The sequence below is a fragment of the Rhinatrema bivittatum genome, chromosome 5, assembly GCF_901001135.1.
Source record: "Rhinatrema bivittatum chromosome 5, aRhiBiv1.1, whole genome shotgun sequence".
NCBI classification, from domain to species: domain Eukaryota; kingdom Metazoa; phylum Chordata; class Amphibia; order Gymnophiona; family Rhinatrematidae; genus Rhinatrema; species Rhinatrema bivittatum.
In genome coordinates, this window is record NC_042619.1 from 216,700,130 (window position 1) to 216,715,030 (window position 14,901).

The following is a 14,901-nucleotide window of genomic DNA, read 5'->3' on the forward strand; positions in this document are numbered from 1 at the left end:
CAGAAGCACCAACCTCATGAGTCTCTTGAACCTCCGAATTCTGCCCAACCTGGGCCACAGGAAAAAGGCATATCGAAGCTTGCCTTCCGGCCACTCTTGCACGAGGGCATCAATGCCCGAAAAGACTTTAGATCGCTCCTGAGAATGAAGGAGCGAGGAACCTTCACAGTATGTGATGTCACCAGCAAGCCTAGAGACAGGAAGTCCCAGCGACCCATTTTACAATTCCCATTCTCCTGAATTCAGACTCTGCTGATAAAATCAGCTCTTACAATGTCTTTTCCTGCAATGTGTGAGGTCGAGCTCTCCTGAAGATGTACTTCCATCCATTCCATGAGTTGGGCTATTTCCTGTAACACTTGCTGGCTCTTGGCTCTTCCCTATCGATGACAAAAGCCACCATTGTCGCATTGTCCAATATCATTCGGACTGCTCGACCCTGCAAGCGGTCAACGAATTGCAAGCATGTCAACCAAACGGCACAGGCTTGCAGCTGATTTATGCTCCAGAGATACTCCTCTGTACTCCAGCGCCCTGTGCTGTCAACTCCTAATGGTGAGCCCCCGCCAACCCTGGAGGCTTGCATTCATTTTGAGTAATAGACAGTATGGTGTTTGTAGGGGAATGCCCTTCATTGGATGATCCACTTGCAACCACCACTACAGTTGGATGTTGATCTCCAGTGGTAACTGAAGCTGTATCAAGTAGTCCTGAGACTGTGGACTCCAATGTGCAAGCAATGTGTGCTGAAGAGGACACATATGCTCCCTTGCCCACGGAACCACTTCTAGGGTGGCTACCACCAACCCACGCACTTGAGGATAAGATCACACTGCCGAGCCTATTGTTTCTGTCAGTAGTTGCACCTGTGCCATAAGTGTCTGAATGTAAAACTCCAGCAGGAACACCCTGTCTTGCTTCGTGTGGAAAACAAACACTGAGATACTTCAGTGTCTGGGATGGCTCCAGATTGCTCTTGGCCAAGTTCACCACCCAACTAGTTCCTGTAGCAAGGAGATCACCTGTCGCGAGGCTTGAAGACTCTCTTTCATGGCTCTTGGCCTGAATTAGCCAATCATCTAAACATGGGTGGACCAGAATGCCATTCTTTCTCAACACTGTTGCTATCACCACCATGACCTTAAAGAAGGTTCTGGGCGTGGTGGCCAAACTGAAGGCTAGCACTCAAAAAACTGATAATGTCTCCCAAAAACAGCGAAACACAGAAAACTGTTGATGCTCCAGCTGGATGGGAATATGCAGATATGCATCTGACAATCCAGAGACTTAAGAAACTCCCCTGACTGTACTTCCATTATTAGCAAGTGTAAGGTTTCTATGCAGGGACGAGTGACTTGCAAAATCGGTTGACTCCCTTGAGATCCAGGATGGAGCGAAAGAAACCCTCCTTCTCGGGTACAATGAAATAATTGGACTATCGGCTCGTATTTTCTTGTGACATGGGCAATGGGATCACAGCCCACAGGCTGAGGAGTCTTGACAACGTACTGTCTGTCTCTTTTGCAGACAGCTGCAGGGAAACACCTTGAAAACATCCCGAGGAATGCTGAGAAACTCCAGGGCATAGCCATCTCTTATCACCTCCAGAACCCACTGGTCTGACATGATCTCGATCCACCGCCAATAGAAAGGAGAGACAGATGACCCCTTTTCTCCTGTTCCCAGTAGTGGGTCGGCACACCCTCATTGAGAGGTTCGGAGGGGGGGGGGGGGGGGGGCACTGCCACTCGAGCCTGTGCCCTGTCTCGGCTGTCTAGGATGAAGGACTGAGATCTATCCAAAAGTCAAGCCCTCTGAGAAGCCGCATCTCTGAAGGGTCAAAAATGTTTGAAAACTCCTAGCACGATCTCTCATGCTGAACGAGCGCGGCACCTGCTTTTAATCTGGTAACAGAGAAACTTGGGACTCACCCACCTATTGGCCATTTTGCTTTTTTTTTTTTTTTTTAATTCACTCCCAAACCAGAGTGATCCTTTAAAAGGCCATTTCATAAGATTAGACTTTGAAATTGTCTCGGCACCAATTCCTCAGTCATAGTTAATGCTCACCCCTGCTTAGCTTCCGAGGTCAGACAAAATCAGGCGCATCCAGGCGCACTGCCCTGAAATTAAAACCAGACTCATCGACTTCCCGAGAGAGTTCAAGCAAGAGCGATCCACCAGGGAGCAACAAAAGGCCATTTCCAATTCATTGCCACCGCCTCAAGGCCTGCTTAAGGGCTTAAGGATAGCCTCAATTCTCCTATCCTGTATCTCCTTCAAGCCGCTCCCCCTTCCACAGGGACAGTCGTCTGCTTGGTGACAGCACACACGAGCGCATACACTTTCAGAAAGTACAACTGCTCTCTCTCTCTCTGCTGGATCCAGGGGGTACAGTGCTACCAAGGCTTGACCCCTTTAAAATTAGCTTCCGGGGTGCCCCATTCAAAATCAGTCAATTCTTGAATAGCATCCATAATGCTTTACGTAAGGAATCTAAAAGGGATTCTTGTTTTGTTCAGACATGGAATCCGCCCTTGGCAACCTCAGCATCTTCAGTGTCTGGGTGATCCGAGCTGGCAACTCATCTCTATGAAAGAAACACAACTATATGACTCCAACCCCAGAGGATTTTCCCATCCTTCTAAGGAGTAAAGGTCGTCTCCATCATCCATGCCATCTGGGTCTCTGTCAGCATGACCCGCAGCAGGTGTGGACGTACTCAGATGCTTACCACAGCACCAGGCATGCGGGATCCGCAGTTTGTGATCCTGAACTCTTAGACCTACCAGGTTGGCGATTGAGCAAAACCTGTGAATGGGGCCTGGCCAAAAGGCTGCTCGACCCACCAAGCTGTTTTGCGACAGACTTGCACATAGAAAAGCGTGCGAATGCTGCCGCATCCCAAAACCAGGGAGTGTCAGTTCTGCGCCCATTGAGTAGCCTTCCCCCACTGACGAACCAGTTAGGGGAGCCCCAAAACCAGGCAAAACCTCTGACAGGTCCCCCTCCGGTCCCATTCCCACATCATGCTGGGAAGGCCGGGCTCAGTAAAAGCAGCCCGAGATAACTCTCCCTGAGCCTCCAAGCAGCACTGAGACAAGTTAGGGGGAACACCAAGCTGAGATGCCTTGAATATGGCAAGCAGCACAAAGGTAAACACCCATTAGCAGCACGTTCCCAAAGCGCCTGACAACTGTGCGCCCGCACAAGCAAGCGTGGACAGGTCTCCCATAAACAAGGTCTGTCCAATAAGCATCTAAAATATAGGCACACAATACGCTGTCCAGGTAGGCACCCACCTAAGCGCCCACCTGAGTGCACATCTGGGTGCGCAAACACGAACCAACATCAGATACTGTTGTCGGCAGACCTGTGCGTAGAAAAGCGCATGAACGCCGCCACGGCCAACCACGCGGCATCTAAGCAAAGCCTGAGAGCAGGGCCTAACCAAAAGGCTGCTTAGCCTGCCAAGGTGTCACGACTCCTCAAGTTCCCTCGGAGGCAGGAATGGACATCGGATCGGTGCACCTAGGCTTAGAGACCAGAAAGGGAATGGAAACCCTCACTCCATTTTTTTTTTAATTCTTTACCTGAGCTCAGCCTTTCCCAGCTGAATATAGAATCGATCTCTGAATGCGGGGGGAGAGGGCAAAGACCTTCACCGTCACGCTCCCGGCTTCCTGCACCCGCTAGTCTCGCAGCTGTTTCTCTCTCCACAGCTAAGTCCACACCGGAAAACCAGCTACTGTACTGAGGCACTCTACTGAGGGAGGGATCCACAGATATCACCTCTGGAAAACTTGACTGAGGGAGGGCCTAAAAGGTATCACCACAGAGGGCAGGGAGAATTAATTTCCTTTTTCTTTTCTCCTTTCATTTTCTAATTTATTTTAAGCAATCTCCAGTAGGGAGATGCACGTTCACCATCTGCTGGAGACAGAGAATACTGGCAAGCTGATGTCAGTGCAGGGGTATCTATAGCATGACATCAGCTTTGCTAAATCTCCATCTGCTGGTAGAGGTGCACAACCCACTGGTGTGGATTAACCTGTCTGAATACTAAGAAATTATCCAGCTAACTTTAACCAGATAACTTATCTGGTCTCAATAAGTGGATCTCTGAACACTTGCACGTTTGGGGGTCCTATTTAACAAAAGAACTACCCTAATTTTATGCTTATAACAAATCATTTTTCAAATCCCAGTCTCTAGTTCTGTGCATAATGGGTCATGCTAGTAGCACACACATTAGCTGAAACTGATAGACTTGATTTGTGAACCTAAATGAAACATATTTCTTTTTTCAAAGATACAGCATGCTGTGCATGTTGTCTGCGTACCATCTGTAGCTTAGGACATACTTACATTTTCTGTTTCTTGACAACCCCAATAATTTCATGAGTCTGTCATGATCTTTTACTGTTATTCTGAGCTAATAATAATTAGCAAGACCTAATTACTCAAATTCTCACCCTCTGCTTTACAACATAGATAATCCGCAGGTAGCATAGCATCATCAGGAATATCAGGATGAAGAGAAGAATGTACCATCTAGAAAAGAGACACAAAATTAATTCTATTTTCCTTCAATTTTATATATTTTTTATTTTAAAAAAATAATTAGAACAGTTCACAGCTGCTAGGTTTTCTATGGTTTATGGATATTAAACACTTTTAAAAATCCTAGTCTTACAGAGGAATGTCAACTTTATGTGTCCCTTTGAACAAATGCAGCAACTAAATACATACATTTTGCTTAAGTTGTTATTTAGCTGGATTCTACACAATAATAGCTTAAAAATCATCTGAAAATTCATGTTTTAAAATTGGAATGCAACAGATAAAAACACTGCGGGGCCCCACTAGCGACCAATCACAGTCTCTCGAACCCTAATGCTTCCGTGTCTTTTCCTACCATCTAATAGCACCACAAGGAAACAGGAAGGTGACATGAGATGTTTAGCATGAGGCTGGGCTGGAAGTCAGTGGAGCCATAGGGAAAGTAGACCAGTTGTGCTCCAGCTATTTTAAAACATCAATTAGTTATCACTGGGATGCAGACTCCATGGACTAGGGTTGCCACCTCACCTAGGTCAACCAGTTATGGTTTTGTTCAGTTAAAAGGATGCAGATGTAGTCCTGCTTTTCTTAGGGAAATCAGAACTACAAGTCCATGCATGTAATGGGGCAGAACCAAGGCTGGAGCGGCCTATCTGGGCTGGCCAGGATGAGACAGCATCTTTAGCATGGCTGCATTCAAAGGACCAATGTATATTTCTGCTAAACTGACTAAAAGTTAATTCAGCAGAGCACATGCTCTTAGAACCACTATTAGGTTATCTGTCCTACAATCTGCATTCCCTCCCATTTACCAAATTGGTTTCTGAACATGCATTCACCAGTAGAGGTGGAACAGTTCCATCCATGGTTAATGATGAGAACCTGCCAACCTTCTGGAAAACAGTCGAACCTGCAATCCTTAAATCCCCAAGCAGGAGTTCCTAATAATGGAGGTCAAGGTGGTTTTTTTTTTGACCCAGCAGTTACCTCTTGCTCCTTTTTTCCTGCTGCGCAACTGAAACCAGGATTGGGATCTGGTACCATGAGCTTTTATTTGCAGTATTTCATACATTTCTCATGCACTTAGTCTGCTTATTGCGGTGATGACCCTGAGTGAGGGGCTATCCACCAAGGCTTCTTCCAGAACTCTATAGCCATGGGTTCTGAGTTCAGCCACTAGGGTCACCCTTAAGCAATTATCATGACTCCCTCCCCTCCAGGGTCCATGATCACTGTCTCCACAGCATCCCAAGCCTCAGCTAACTCAGGGGGTTATTTTCTAAAGCGTTATCGCATGGGTTAGGGCCCTTTTCGCACGCGATAAGGCCGCCATATTGCATGCGAAAAGGGCCTTTTCGCATGCGATATAATGCAAATTAGGGGAGGGGAGGAGTCGGGGCAGGGAGGGGCGGAGTCGGCAGTGTCTTCGCTGCTGGCGATAATATTACTAACATTATCGTTGGCAGTAGCCCGCCAAATAGCGCCACCTTTCACGGTGGTGCTATTCGGTGTGAAAGCCGGCAGCCGGCGCACCACTGTGGTGCGAAGGCTGCCGGCTTTCGCAGGCCTGCCCCCCTCACCCCCCGTTTTCGCAGGATTCATCATTCTGCGAAGAATGTTGAATCCTGGCCTCAGAGAGCAGAAGGTTCGATTTGGGGATCAAACCAGGGACCTTCTGCACTGCCATCGAGCCAGCTGTTACGACTGTCGCTGCCTGACGTCTCCACTCCTCCCTCCTTCTGCCAGCCGTCCTCTCCGGCGTCCCCAGACTGGCTTGGGCGCTGCCTCCCGCCATGCTGTTCAGCTGCCTTAGGGCGTGCGCACTGCGCGGCCCTGCTTCAAGTACCTTCAGTGGCGCGAACCTCAGCGGCATCCTCCTGTGATGATGTCATGCATCCAGGATACTAAAGGCCTACGCGAATGCTAGCTAATCGAGTTAGCAAAGGTTTCCGAACCAGGTTCCTGAACCAGGTTTCCAACGGATGGGATTTGCTCTCCGTACCTTGCAACTCTGCCTCCTTTGGACCTACTCTATTTGGGGTACCCGCTCCTCGGGGGCCTCTCTTTCTTATCTTTCAGGTCGCAGTCTGGAACTGGTACTCGCTCCTCGAGGGCCCATGTTCCTGGACTCGCTACTTGGACTCCACTTCTGCCAGGAAGACACCGCTGCCTACAACATCTGTGAGTTACCATCTCTGTCTCTCAGAGCTATTCCCTGGAATCAGGTACTCGCTCCTCGAGGGCCTGCCTTTACTCCAGCTCCTGTGCTCCTCGCCGAGAGACCGCTGCGTGAGTACATTACCAACGAGGCTCTATTCCTGAACCCTGCAAATCCTGCTACTACCCACAATCTCAGTTCTCTCTATTACAGCACAGCCATTGTGGGATTGCTGTTCCAGAGCCTGAGGGACTATAAGCCCAACCGGGCTACTTTCCAGCTCACTACAGCCACCTCTGGTGGTTCACCAATCCTGTATAATAAAAGAACTAGTGTGTGTATCTCCTACACCGAGCCTGACCTGTGGTCCTCACGGGACTCCCCCCCGTGGGCATGGTCATCTGCCACAGGTCCAGGGATCCACCCAAAACCCTTACAAATAATAACACCAGCCTCATCCATCAAGGTGTTTCATAATGTAAATATGACATTTATTTTTTAACAGGAGCTTTAATCCTTCTGCATTGGCAATGGTCATAATGTAATCATGTCCCCAGTGGGGACAAGTTCTCAGTCTCGGTCAAATGGCCAAGATACTCTCCATAGCTCATAGCTTAGACCCCAAACTTGGATCTTAGCTGTTTTATTATTTTTATGTATTTATTTAGATTTAGCTCACAACTTTTCATTGGTAGTTCAAAGGTGAATTACATTCAGGCACAGTAGATGGTGATAGTGATTAAGTCTTTGAAAATGTACCTTACAATGGATATGTGTTTCACACATTTCTTACATTTACTTATAAAAATGGAAGGCTTATATTCTGAAATAATTCTGAAAAAATATAGTCGTCAAATTATGCTCTTCCCCCTACCTACATTGTTGCTCCCACATGTGCTTTCCTTATAGCCACTCTGGCCTTTGTGATCCTGTCTCCTGTTTGTAGGTCTTAGAAATGTACTCCTGGAGGAGCTTGACAGAGTGCACAGTTTTACCTGCAGTTGTGTGCATATTTTTTGTGCTCAAACTTTACTGCTTATGTAGCAAGGAGTTTTGCAAACAATAACGGTGCGTACAACAATTTGCATACATGTTAGCGCCCTCTAATACCCTTGCTAATGATGGCATTAGTTTTAACTCCCCTCCCCCAAGGCAGAGAAGTACTCTGGCCTAACTCATGTTTTCTTACTACTGGAATCTTAACTCTTAGTCTGAGACAGAGTAACTTTTCCAGAGCTAATGTTGTTTAAGGGTGGAAGCTGGAGTTCAGTGCCGGGATTTTAGCTGCAGAAATGTGATTTATGCACACACAAAATGTTTTCTGCACATTAAAGACCTTTCTGCACATACAAATTCTTGTTTTTTTGTGTGCATGAATCATGAGTCTGAGTTAGCGTGTGCTCAATCTGTGCAAAAGTCTGAAAGGTGAATTTTAAAAGCATGGCATGCGCCAATATCAGGAGATGTGCAGGCATGTAGGACATGCGCATCGGGGGAAAAAAAAGGGGGAGAATCTGGGCAGGGCATGGGTATTCGGGGGCGGGGACAAGAGATGTGCGTACATATTTACTTTTATATTGTACTGATGTTATTTGTATTATTTTATGAATGTATTCTTGTTCATCGCTTAGACCTATTTGTTTAGTGTTAAGCAATTCATAAATTCCAATAAATGTAAATGTAAGTACCTACTCGCCAGGGCGTGTGCCCAGATATATTTGAGCACAAATGTACTTCTGCTATAGAGGAGGTGTAAATCTCAATAAAACTATTTTCAGGCATCTCGGAGGTGTTTGAGGGGTCTGGGTTAACTGGGGGGAGAGGAGGCTAAGAACCAGGGGTGTTTGGAGGACCTAGCTATAGACTGGGCAAACTGGTGGATGAACTTGTGAAATTGGTCATGCCATGGATGCGTGCCGGTTATAAGGTTCCCTCACTTACACCAGTGGCGTAGCCACGGGTGGGCCTGGGTGGGCAGCTGCCCACCCAATTTAGACCCAGGCCCACCCAACTGACACCAGAACTGCAAGGCTGTCGCGGGATCCCATCCCCGCGACAGCGAAGAGGAGAACCCATGCTTGGCACGCCATCACGGCACACGTGGGGAAGCGTCCTACAACCATATGGCCGACCGATCTTCCTGTTTGCAGGGGGAGGGGGGGAGCGGAAGCGCCATGCACAGCTTCCACTTCCTCCCCCCAAAGCAGGAAGATCAGCTGGCCTCTCCTGCTATCTTCGGGCCTTATGGCCGACCAATCTTCCTGTTTGGGGGGGGGGGGAAGAGAGCGGAAGCGCCGCGCAGTTTCCGCTTCCTCCCCCCAGAGCAGGAAGATCAGCTGCCTCTCCTGCTGCCACTGGCCTCCTGCGTACAGCCGACCGATCTTCCTGTTGGGGGGGGGGGGGAGCGGAAGCTGTGCGCGGCGCTTCCGCTCTTCTTCCCCCCCCCCCAACAGGAAGATCGGTCGGCCATACGGCTCGAAGATAGCAGGAGGCCAGTGGCAGCAGGAGAGGCAGCTGATCTTCCTGCTCTGGGGGGAGGAAGCGGAAACTGTGCGCGGCCTTCCGCTCTCCTCCCTCCCCCCCAACAGGAAGATCGGTCGGCCATACGGCTCGAAGATAGCAGGAGGCCAGTGGCAGCAGGAGAGGCAGCTGATCTTCCTGCTCTGGGGGAAGGAAGCGGAAACTGTGCACAGGCTTGAATGTGTATGTGAGGATGAGAATGGGAGCCTTGTGTGTGTGTGGGTGAAAATCGGACCCTGGGTGCGTATGGGAGTGAGAATGGAGTCTTGAATGTGTGTGGGTGATAATGGAAGCTTGAATATGTGGGTGAGGTTGGAAGCTTGAATGTGTGTATATATGGGTGAGAATGGGAGCCTGGGTTTGTGTGTGTGGGTGAGAATGGAAGCTTGAATATGTGGGTGAGAATGGAAGCTTGAATATGTGGGTGAGGATGGAAGCTTGAATGTGTATATATATGGGTGAGAATGGGAGCCTGGGTTTGTGTGTGTGGGTGAGAATGGAAGCTTGAATATGTGGGTAAGAATGGGTGCTTGAAAGTGTGTATGTGTGGGTGAGAATGGGACCTTAAATGTGTGTATGTGTGGGTGAGAATGGGAGAATGGGTTTGTGTGTGTGGATGAGAATGGGTGCCTGGATGTGCGTCTGTGTGTGCATAAGAATATAAGCCTGGGGAGGGGTGAGAAAGTGAGAGCTTGTATGTGTGTCTGCAGAGAATGTGAGCTGGGGGGGGGGGGGGAGAGCATATGAGAGTGAGAGCCTGAGTGTGTGAGGGAGTCTGTGAGAGAAAGCATTTATGTATATATGTGTGTGTGTGTGTGGAAGGGAAGAAGACAGTAGTAGAAAAGACACTGAAGAGGAATTAGGAAATGAGCGACAAGGGAAAAAATGGGAAAGAGAGACCAGGACCAACTGATTAGAAAAATACAAAGATCAGACAACAAAGGTAAAAAATTATATATATATATATATATAGAGAGAGAGAGAGATGTTAGCAATTTAAATATGTCATCTTTGGGAATGTGCATTCTTATATTTTTGTATTTTGCTCTTTCTTAAGTATTCCACTGTTCAGACATTTTAGTTTCTCAGGCTTTCTATTTTGGCTTTATCTACATGTTTCTGTTTCTAATTTATAGTCTCTTATTTCTATATTAGGTAAGGGTTGGTCTCAGTTTTGCCTGTTTGTGACAGAAATGAGTATTTCTAGCATATAGTTTCTCTGTAGTAGTAGTCCAGCCTGTTCTGTTATTCCCGTAGGTGATGTATTAATGTTCTAGGGCCTGGTGTAGTATTTGCATTGCTGCTTTTTCATAAGGTTGCTGTTTGAATCCTGAGAGTCAGTGCTGTGATTGTTTGGCAAGGTTCCAGATGCCTCTTTCTTTGCAAGAGTTTGTTACTTCACAAAATAGCAGTGGAGGGTTATTTTTTGCTGAGATTACACCAGAATTTGAATTTTTTTTTTCATGTTACTTGTAATGTGAATTGCCGCAGCTTTGCGCTGCACCTGTTCTGATGATTAATTATATTTTATTGTATTTATGAAGATTTCTGGGTTTCTGCAAAGATGGTTCATGAAAGAATACATTAATTTTTGTTTTATTATATGATTGGATTTGATTGTTTTCTATACTTGAAATAATTGAAGTAAATTATTTTAAAGTTTCATACATGACACATAATGGCTGTTGCAAACTACTTAGAAAGCCATTCTAGGGTGCAGTATATGGCATTATTTATCAGTAAGAAAACAACTAGTAGACCTGCATGCCTTGTGCCCACCTATGTTAACCTTGTGCCCACCCAAAAAATCAATTCTGGCTACGCCACTGACTTACACAACTCAAACCTGCCATTATGTGGTGATGTGCACACACTGGTAAAATTAGGCACACATATACACACGCCACAGCTATTTTATAACATGCGTATGTGAGTGCAGGATATAAAATTGCCGAGTATCTGGCCGCGTGCCCACATACATGCGTATATAAGCGCCTGTGTGCCTGTTTAAATATTATCGTCCCTGTGCACATTTTAACTTGAGTTTTCCTGCTTTTAACTCCTGATGCATTAACATATCATTTGCTTACTGCATGGGCAGTTCATATTTTGTTTTACAGTGTTGGATTTCAGCACACAGTTTTACCTCACTCTTTACAATGGGCTAAGAAACTGCACATTATACAAAGCCTGGATAGATTTTATACTCCCTCTCAGAGGTGGCAGGCTGTGACTGAATGCAGTCCATCAATAGCTCCTATCTGACTCTGTGATCTCAGACATATACATTGAGAAATTTAGCCAATCTATTAAAGGGCAAAGTTGGATTTTAGGTGCAGATCGCTGTTACAAAGGAATAAGATAAGTAAGACAAGAACTGTAAAATCCTTATGGACAAATAACACAGTACTGGCAATGATTCTTCTTCTTAAGGTGCTGGTTGGTTGGTGTATTGAAAATACGACATGTCTCAACTATTCCTGGGTGTGTTTCAGTTGCAGAGTTTTCCTATAGTCTTTCTTTAAGACAATGATAAAGTAGACCCCTTGGGTGCAAAGATGACGCCCTGAAGATTACACTGCAGGATTAATTATACATATACATAGCTTATACCATCACACATTTTCTCTAAAGAAAAAAAGAGTTTCCTCTCCTGGCAGATGTCCAGTTTATATTTTAATCTCCTGCATGTAATTCGATTTGAACAAATGTATGTTGGAAAGTGTGACATACAAGATATTTTATATAAATAAATAAAACACATAGTGAAAAAAGAGGTGCTTCACTAAACTCGTTGTAAGCTATTAGCCATGCTGTGACTGGGCCAAGCCCTAGAATAACCGAGAGTCTGATGTAATCACACGCAAATAAAAAAACCTGTTAATGGTATGCTAATACATCAGGCGGTCAATATTCAAAAACTACATTCTAGCTGCAGAATGAGTTATGTGGCCAGAGTGTAGTCACATAAATCGGGGGAGGGCCGGAGATGGGCGGGAGGCGATCCCGGGAGGAGTGGAGTTAGCCGCTTAACTTATGTGGCTAACTCTGGTCGTGTTGTAGGGCTGGTCTAGAGTTAACCAGATATACTTATCTGGCTAACTTTAAGATAGGCAGTTATATATTCAGTGGTGTTGCTGCGTCGCTGAATATCCCAGTTAAGTAGGCTAGGTAGGTATATCCGGCTAACTTAACTAGCCACTCTGCAGCTGAATATTGGTGCCCAGGAATTTAAAAAAGTGTGTTAACTCAAATACGTGTGCCTAGAACATGGCTTATGTGCACAAAAGTTGTGTGCACAGAACCAGAGTCCAGAGCTTCCAAGCTCCACGTACAGGACCCCAGGAACACACTGGGGCCCAGCCCCATAGACTAACGCTTGCCCCAGAAATGTGAGTAAACTTTATTAAACCTCTGACCAGGAGTTACATTTCCAGCATTAAAAATACGCTTGCATTAAACTTTCAGGGAGAGACATAGCCAAGTACCTAAAAAGATCTGGGGCACAAGCCAAGAAGCCCTGCCCTTACCCTATCCCCATCCTGAGATTTTGATAATTAAACAATTCAGTCATGATTGGCAGCTTCCCATTCCTTCTCGCAAACAAACAATCCTGTAAAAACACATAACTGGACATCAAACTTTTCAATAATATATTTTAAACGATCTGTATTTTATGTTTCCATGCAGCTGTCATCAGGGAGCATTTCCTACATGACCTGTGACAGGGAAACCATCCTGTTACTTTGATCCCGGTGAGGATCCCATGGCTCTCTCTCCACACCTGCCTTTTACCAAACTCCGTCCACGCTCAAAAAGCAGGAGGCAGCACTGCAAACATTTTGCACCATTGTGGCAAGGTGACTCTAGGCAGAAGGACCTCCTATGGCACAAAGAAAGCCCTGGTAGTTTCACTATCTCCTAAAACTACCACTGAAATTATTCAAAAGTATCAATCAATCAATTGTAGAATATTGGAAATATAATCCCTGCAGCTCAAGCTCTACAATACCCTGCATTCACAGAGACTTCCCCAACCAAGGGTGCAGAGCAGAACTAGGACATTTCCCCTTACCTCTCACCAGAGAAAAATAATATTCAGATTCTGATATCACCTTAGTAACAGCAACACAAACTCCCTCCACGATCAGGAACATTGTGTAATTCAAAACTCTGCAAAAAATGTATTCAGAACCTATAGCAAACCTGCCAGACTCAAACAATAACAGCCCTATGCATAAAAAGGCAACACTGCAAATACTACTCCAGGCCCTAGAACAGCATTACAACTCATACTGGAAAAACAAAAATAGCCATACTGCTATAGACTCCTATACATAACATACATGCTAGCAGAATACCTTGCCTAAGTCATACAGACAGATTCTCACTAAATATACAAATAAGTGATCACAAATTAGAACCTTAACAAATGAAAACCTTAACAATCTAGACTCTACATGCAGTGTAACAATAGAGAAGGATAAACAGAAATTCATTTCCTTCTGTACTGAGAAAAATACAAAGACAGAGCTGCACTTCCAAAGCTAACATATTCTAATCACTAAACTGAAAGCAGAGCTGCTTACCTGCAACAGGTCTTCTCTGAGGACAGCAGGATGTCAGCCTTAAACACATGGGTGACATCATTCGATGGAGCCCAGCATGGAAAGCTTATGTCAAAGTTTCTAGAACTTTGATGGAGCCTCTCTGGTCATGCTCCAGCATGTACCACATATCCATGTGGGGTCCCCTCAGTCTTACAGCACAGAATTCACAAAATAATAATAATAATAGTATCCATGAAGTGGAAACCCAACTCCGTGGGGAGATGGGCGGGTTTCGTGAGGACTAACATCCTGATGTCCTCGGAGAAAACAGGTAAGCAACTCTACTTTCTCCGAGGACAAGCAGGATGGCAGTCCTCACACATGGTTGAATCCCTTGCTACAGCCTGCCCTCCAACATAAAAGAGGACCAACAAAACAAGTGCCAACAGGCACTACAACAACACGTTTTGTTGGTAACAGAAGGGGGAAGCCTGAATTGAAAGAACAGGTCCTAGGCTGGAACAAAGTCAAGTTCTAAACATCAAACAAGCTCTGAAGGTCAGATTAGCCAAACCTGCTGTCACGTCTGCTATCCCTATCCAGACAGTAATGAGATGTGAATGAGTGGACGGAACTCCACATCAAGGCTCTGCAGATCTCCTCCAAGGGACTGCTTGCAAGTGGGCCACCGACACTGCCATGGATCTAACAGAATAAGCCTTGACATGGCCACTAAGATGCAATTCTGCCTGGGCATAACAGGAGATGCAGTCTGCTAGCCAAATGGAATGCGTCTGTTTGACAACAGCGATCCCCAACTTGTTCTGGTCATAAGAAACAAAAAACTGGATGGACTGTCTCTGGACTTCGGTCCGCTCCAGAGAGAAGGCTAAGGTTCTCTTGCAAGCCAAACTGTGCTGGGTTTGTTTGCCTTGATGAGAATGGGGTTTGGAAAAGGATGTTGGCAGGACGATGGACTGGTTAAGATGGAAGTCCAACACCACCTTATGCAAGACCACCCTGTCATGAAAAGAATTAGTGTAAGGTGGATAAGTCACTAAGGCCTGGAGCTCACTGACCCTGCGTGCTGAAGTGACTGCCACCAAAAATA

General features: G+C 46.0%; 1 long non-coding RNA gene across 1 annotated transcript in view; it reads right to left on the bottom strand.

Annotated features, from left to right (window-relative positions):
• Nucleotides 1–14,901, bottom strand: part of LOC115091553 — a 74,409-nt gene that overhangs the window by 45,639 nt on the left and 13,869 nt on the right. Inside the window, exon 3 of the long non-coding RNA XR_003856766.1 lies at nucleotides 4,475–4,553. This is a non-coding gene — a long non-coding RNA (uncharacterized LOC115091553). The remainder of the gene's footprint in view (nucleotides 1–4,474; nucleotides 4,554–14,901) is intronic.